We start from the raw sequence: 6,000 nt of genomic DNA, 5'->3' as shown, positions 1-6,000 counted from the left end.
AATCTCCACCAGGTGGCGTAGTCAGGGTTTTATGACAACTGCCCATATAAGAACTTGATGTTACTGTATTACATTATGTCTCACTGTATAAAGTTTGAGTTCTAGTGACCAGTTGGGTGGGAATCACAGTAAGCATAAAGCATAAGGAGGCAAGATTTCAGCAAAAGTATGGACATTTATTTTGAACAGAAATAAATAGGTAAACATTTAGGCACTCCCCGTGGAGTGAAAAAAGTATGTGATCGTAGGTGCGGGGAAAGACAACAGAGGCAGAGAAAAATACTGTTTACAGGGAATGTATTATTCCCTAAACACGGTAAGGTGGGGAAAAGGGGCTGGACGGAACCAAAGCAAAGAAAGTAAAAGTTAAAAAGAGTCCCCTCTCTTACCTAACCTTTAGCACCACCTGGCGCGCTAACCAAAATACAGGGGGTGGTCCGCCCAGGTCTTACCTAGTGTGCATAGACAGTTTAAATACTACGGGCTATGTATGCCCGCAGGCCTCTTGCCTAAGGTGCGTTGCCCTTCCCCCCTGGAACAAATGAAACAGAATTATTCACCAATAAATTTACATGAACAATTTCAATTAACCAAAAACACTAAGTCCTATTGGCATACCCATACCTAGGAAGGAGCGGCTACAAAATAATATCCACAAAACTTTTACAGACCGCCACAACAATCAACACAGGACATAAAAAGAAGCTCTCTTCCCTGGGGAAGGAACACTGGCTTTTATCAAGCTGGAGAAGGAGTTGGTAATTGCAGAGACAGCTGTATCCCCTGACGAGAGGGAGGGGTCAGAGCTCCAATCTGCAATGGGGCCGACCAATCAGCTGCTTAGAATCCAGGAAGGCATTTCCTGAAATACACACACATACAAACCCACAACACAGAAACTAGGGAACGTAACAAGGCCACACACTAATTGGCTAGTGTTGAATTTTGAGGGGTGGGGAAGTCCTTTCATGGTTTTCCTTCTGCTCTGTCCACTCCTGATCCACCTCTGAGTTAGGCCTGAGGCACAAAGAAATATTGAGCAGTAAAATGCCACACAATTGTCTTTGAATATATATATTTACAATAAACCAGTCTACTCCTTAAAATCCAAAATCCATTCTTTAAAAATCACCCAGTCCAGTGGAAAATAGTTCAAAACAATGCACTTCCCTGTTACTTCACTGTTCGTCTGAGCTCCTTCCTCATCAACGCCCCACGCAGTTCTGCCCCGATGCTGCTTCTTGCAAGGCTTTAAATACAGGCTTCAATATGCAGTGAACCAATGGGAATACATCTGAATGATTGTACCTGCATTCTCACAAGGGGCGGTGTGCCAATTGTGCTGTGAGGTGCTCCGGTTCCTCCCGTTGTTACACTCCAGTGATTATCGGCAATGCTCCTGTGAATCCACTCAGTGACGCTCCAAAACAAAACTTATGTGAAATCACAAAAAAATACACGTGAAAAAAAGTAAGAGCAACATTTTCATTTGATTTCGTCATATCATGACATCTGATTATTACAATAGCAACATTGGTGTTAGATAGGATTTTAGAAATTGCTTTATAATTGCATAATAATGGAGTTACTACAGAAGTGGAATAATGAACAGTCGCTATTCCCCTAGTAGTTACAAAAACTCTCAGCGCATTGCTATGCAATTCAAATGCAATTACCAAAGCATTATGTAACAACATGCTCATAACATGTTGCTCCAAAAGTAATTACAGATTATTACACAGGCACAAGAACAGTTTAATATTAAGTGTTACTGAGATTGCTAACAGTAACCAAATATGCTATTAAGTGTTGAAAGGAAACTAAATATCCCAAAACTGCCTTCTTGAATCAACTGCAGCCAAGGAAGGTTGAAAATCATGTTAGTTTGTGTTCTGAGTAAACTATCCCTTTAAATATGGTATAGTGTGTGTTTGAAACAACAACATGTCATTTGAAACAACCTCTCATGTCATCATCATTACCCATCCTACATGTCTAGAGGGTGAAAGGGAGAGGGGGTGAGGGGAGATGAATGCGCTGTAATTATACGTCCATGGCACACATCAATCACACACACACAGACACTGACACACACACACACACACACACACACATCAATTACGTGTCCTGGAGACCTTGCCACAGAGCGAGTGCCGGAAAGGAAAAGCAGATGAGGAAAATCCGTTTGACCTGTCCAAGACTAAATTAATTATCCAATTACTCGTCTCCTCTCCGACTGACTGTGCTGCCCAGATAACTCTGCAGCTATTTACAACTGACTGCCTCCCCAAGATAACAAAAGGGCCATTTGCAGCATAATCACTTCACGTGGTGAACGATCGGAGCAAACTCCCTGAGACTGCCAAAAACTTGGAGGAGTCGGACCTCCAAAATCTCATCAGCATTTCTTTTAGCTTTCCACACTCAGTCCCCTCAGAATGACTGACGACGAGGAAGTCTCCAACAAATGGATGGCAAGCATTTTAGCGGCCCACCTCTTGACGGCAGAGAGAAACATTTACGTTTTAATGTACATTTCCTGCAATTCTAGACATTTTGCCATGGTGCAAAGAGGAAATGGTGCAGTTTTAATTGAAGCAAGTTTCCTGCAATTCTACACATTTTGCCATGGGGTCGAGAGAAATGTTTGCCGTTTTAAAGCAAATTTCCTGCAATTCTACACATTTTGCCATGACTTATGCCATGTTAATATAATATGTGAATGAAAGTAACTAACAAAATCAATGGGGTCAGGGCCCCTGGGCACGTGCCCTGCATGCCCGGTGGGTATGATTACTACAAGTTTAGATAGCTGGCTAGACTAACCTACCATCTAAAAATTGTTAGCTGACATGGCTCATTGAGTGACTGTTAGTGATTGACATAACAATAGAAAACCTGCTGATGCACAACCAAATGTTTAAATGGCACCTTCTATATTCTACTATTCTTACTCTCAATATTACGTTGAGACTCTGACTGGGTTCCTGGTCGGGGCCCCCTTGCGGCCAGAGTCCCTAAGCGACTGTTTATGTCTCTTCTGCCTGAAGTTGGCTCTGCGAGCACGCACGCGCGCACACACGCACGCACACACACACACAAGCAGGAAAATCTGTCAGAGCCCTGTAATAATCTCAATGTATCAAAGAGCTCTTCACGGCTCCTCACGGGACAATATGTTTCCCCTGTTCCCCCTGTTCGCCAGGAGTAAGCATATTTCTCCCAGGAAAACAAGAGAGGTGGGAAAGAAGAAGGGAGGGGTATATATTTGTTATTGCTTGGAAACAAGACAGGGCTTTAGACTGTTATCTGTCAAAGTGCAAAATAGGATGTTCCATCCCTTTCTTCTACCTTCTCCATAGATATGCTAATGATAAACCCCTGTCCTTACCTCACCCCCTTCTCCCTTCCTCTTTCTCTCTCTTTCTCTCACTTGCTCCCTTTAAAAACCTGTTGGGGATAGGGGGCAGTATTCGCACGGCCGGATAAAAAACGTACCCAATTTAATCTGGCTACTACTCCTGCCCAGTAACTAGAATATGCATATAATTAGTAGATTTGGGTAGAAAACACTCTAAAGTTTCTAAAACTGTTTGAATGGTGTCTGTGAGTATAACAGAACTCATATGGCAGTCAAAACCCTGAGACAAATCCTAACAGGAAGTGGAAATCTGATGTGTGGAATCACTTTCAAGCCTTTGCCATTGAAACACACAGGGACTTATTAATCATTTAGCACTTCCTAAGGCTTCCACTAGATGTCAACAGTCTTTACAAAGTGGTTTGAGTCTTCTATGGTAGAAACTGACCCAAAGAGAGGCTTGGAATGTTGGTCACAGGGGGAGGGCCATTACTACTATGACGCGGGCGCCCATGGGAACCCTTTTGTTCCGAAACGTTTAGTAAGACAATGCAATCGTCCGCCTTGAATATTATTGAAGCTCTGGTTGAAAAAGGCCCTAAAGATTTATGTTATACAACGTTTGACATGTTTGAACGAACGTAAATATATATTTTTTGCACATTCGTGACGACAAGTCCAGCGCGCCTCGTACATTATGAGTAGCCTTCGGAACGCGCTAACAAGAAGGAACTATTGGGACATAAATTATTAACTTTTTCGAACAAAACTACATTTGTTGTGGACCTGGGATTCCTGGAAGTGCCTTCTTATGAAGACAATCAAAGGTAAGGGAATATTTCCAATAGTATATTTGATTTTCGATGGTTCCAAGATGGCGCTAACATGTATCGCCTAGCCTATTTTTCTGAGCATACCACGTCGTTTATTGCAAAGTGTGATTTCCCAGTAAAGTTATTTTTAAATCTGGCAATGCGGTTGCATTCACGAGATGTTAATCTATAATTCTTTGAATGACAATATTACATTTTAACAATGTTTTCGAATAGTAATTTTGTCAATTGTAGCGCTAATTCACCGGAAGCATTTCAGGGAAAATATTTTCTGAACGTCACGCGCCGATGTAAAATGCTGTTTTTATATATAAATATGAACTTTATCGAACAAAAAATGCATGTATTGTGTAACATGATGTCCTAGGAGTGTCATCTGATGAAGATTGTCAAAGGTTAGTGCTGCATTTAGCTGTGTTTTGGGTATTTGTGATGCATGCTAGTTGCTTTGAAAATGGCAGTGCGTTTTTTTTTGGGCAGGGTACTCTCCTAACATAATCTAATGTTTTGCTTTTGCTGTAAAGCCTTTTTGAAATCGGACAATGTGGTTCGATTTAGGAGAAGTGTATCTATAAAATGGTGTAAAATAGTCATATGTTTGAGAAATTGAAGTTATAGCATTTATGAGGTATATGTATTTCGCGCGACGCGAGTCCACTGGCTGTTGGCTAGGGTGGGACAATGTGGCAAGCGTCCCACATTCCTAGACAGGTTAACTTCTTCTCTTCTCTCTGAGATAAGAGAGTTTGTCAAAAGACAATGTGTGGGGTTCACTGATTTAGAAAAATCAGGAATCGTAAACCTGAAAAAAGTGCAGCAAAGGCAAAGAAATGCCACAGTTAGGCAAGATCATAACACACTAAAGAGAGTTCTAAACATAAAATATGTACAGTTGAAGTCGGAAGTTTACATACACCTTAGCCAAATACATTTAAACTCAGTTTTCCACAATTCCTGACATTTAATCTGAGTAAAAAATTCCCTGTCTTAGGTCAGTTAGGATCACCACTTTATTTTAAGAATGTGAAATGTCAGAATAATAGTAGAGAGAATGATTTATTTCAGCTTTTATTTCTTTTATCACATTCCCAGTGGGTCAGAAGTTTACATACACTCAATTAGTATTTGGTAACATTGCCTTTAAATTGTTTGACTTGGGTCAAACGTTTCGGGTAGCCTTCCACAAGCTTCCTACAATAAGTTGGTTGAATTTTGGCCCATTCCTCCTGACAGAGCTGGTGTAACTGAGTCATGTTTGTAGGCCTCCTTGCTCGCATACGCTTTTTCAGTTCTGCCCACAAATTTTCTATAGGATTTAGGTCAGGGCTTTGTGATGGTCACTCCAATACCTGGACTTTGTTGTCCTTAAGCCATTTTGCCACAACTTTGGAAGTATGCTTGGAGTCATTGTCCATTTGGAAGACCCATTTGCGACCAAGCTTTACCTTCCTGACTGATGTCTTGAGATGTTGCTTCAATATAACCACATAATTTCCCTTCCCCATGATGCCATCTATTTTGTGAAGTGCACCAGTCCCTCCTGCAGCAAAGCACCCCCACAACATGATGCTGCCACCCCCGTGCTTTACGGTTGGGATGGTGTTCTTTGGCTTGCAAGCCTCCTCCTTTTTCCTCCAAACATAACGATGGTCATTATGGCCAAACAGTTATATTTTTGTTTCATCAGACCAGAGGACATTTCTCCAAAAAGTATGATCTTTGTCCCCATGTACAGTTGTGTGGAGTGGTTGAAAAACGAGTTTTAATGACTCCAACCTAAGTGTATGTAAACTAACAACTTCAACT

The sequence above is a fragment of the Salmo trutta genome, chromosome 37 (genome assembly GCF_901001165.1).
Source record: "Salmo trutta chromosome 37, fSalTru1.1, whole genome shotgun sequence".
Taxonomy (NCBI): Eukaryota; Metazoa; Chordata; class Actinopteri; order Salmoniformes; family Salmonidae; genus Salmo; species Salmo trutta.
The sequence above is the reverse complement of the archived record's forward strand: the minus strand, read 5'-3'. Positions refer to the sequence as shown.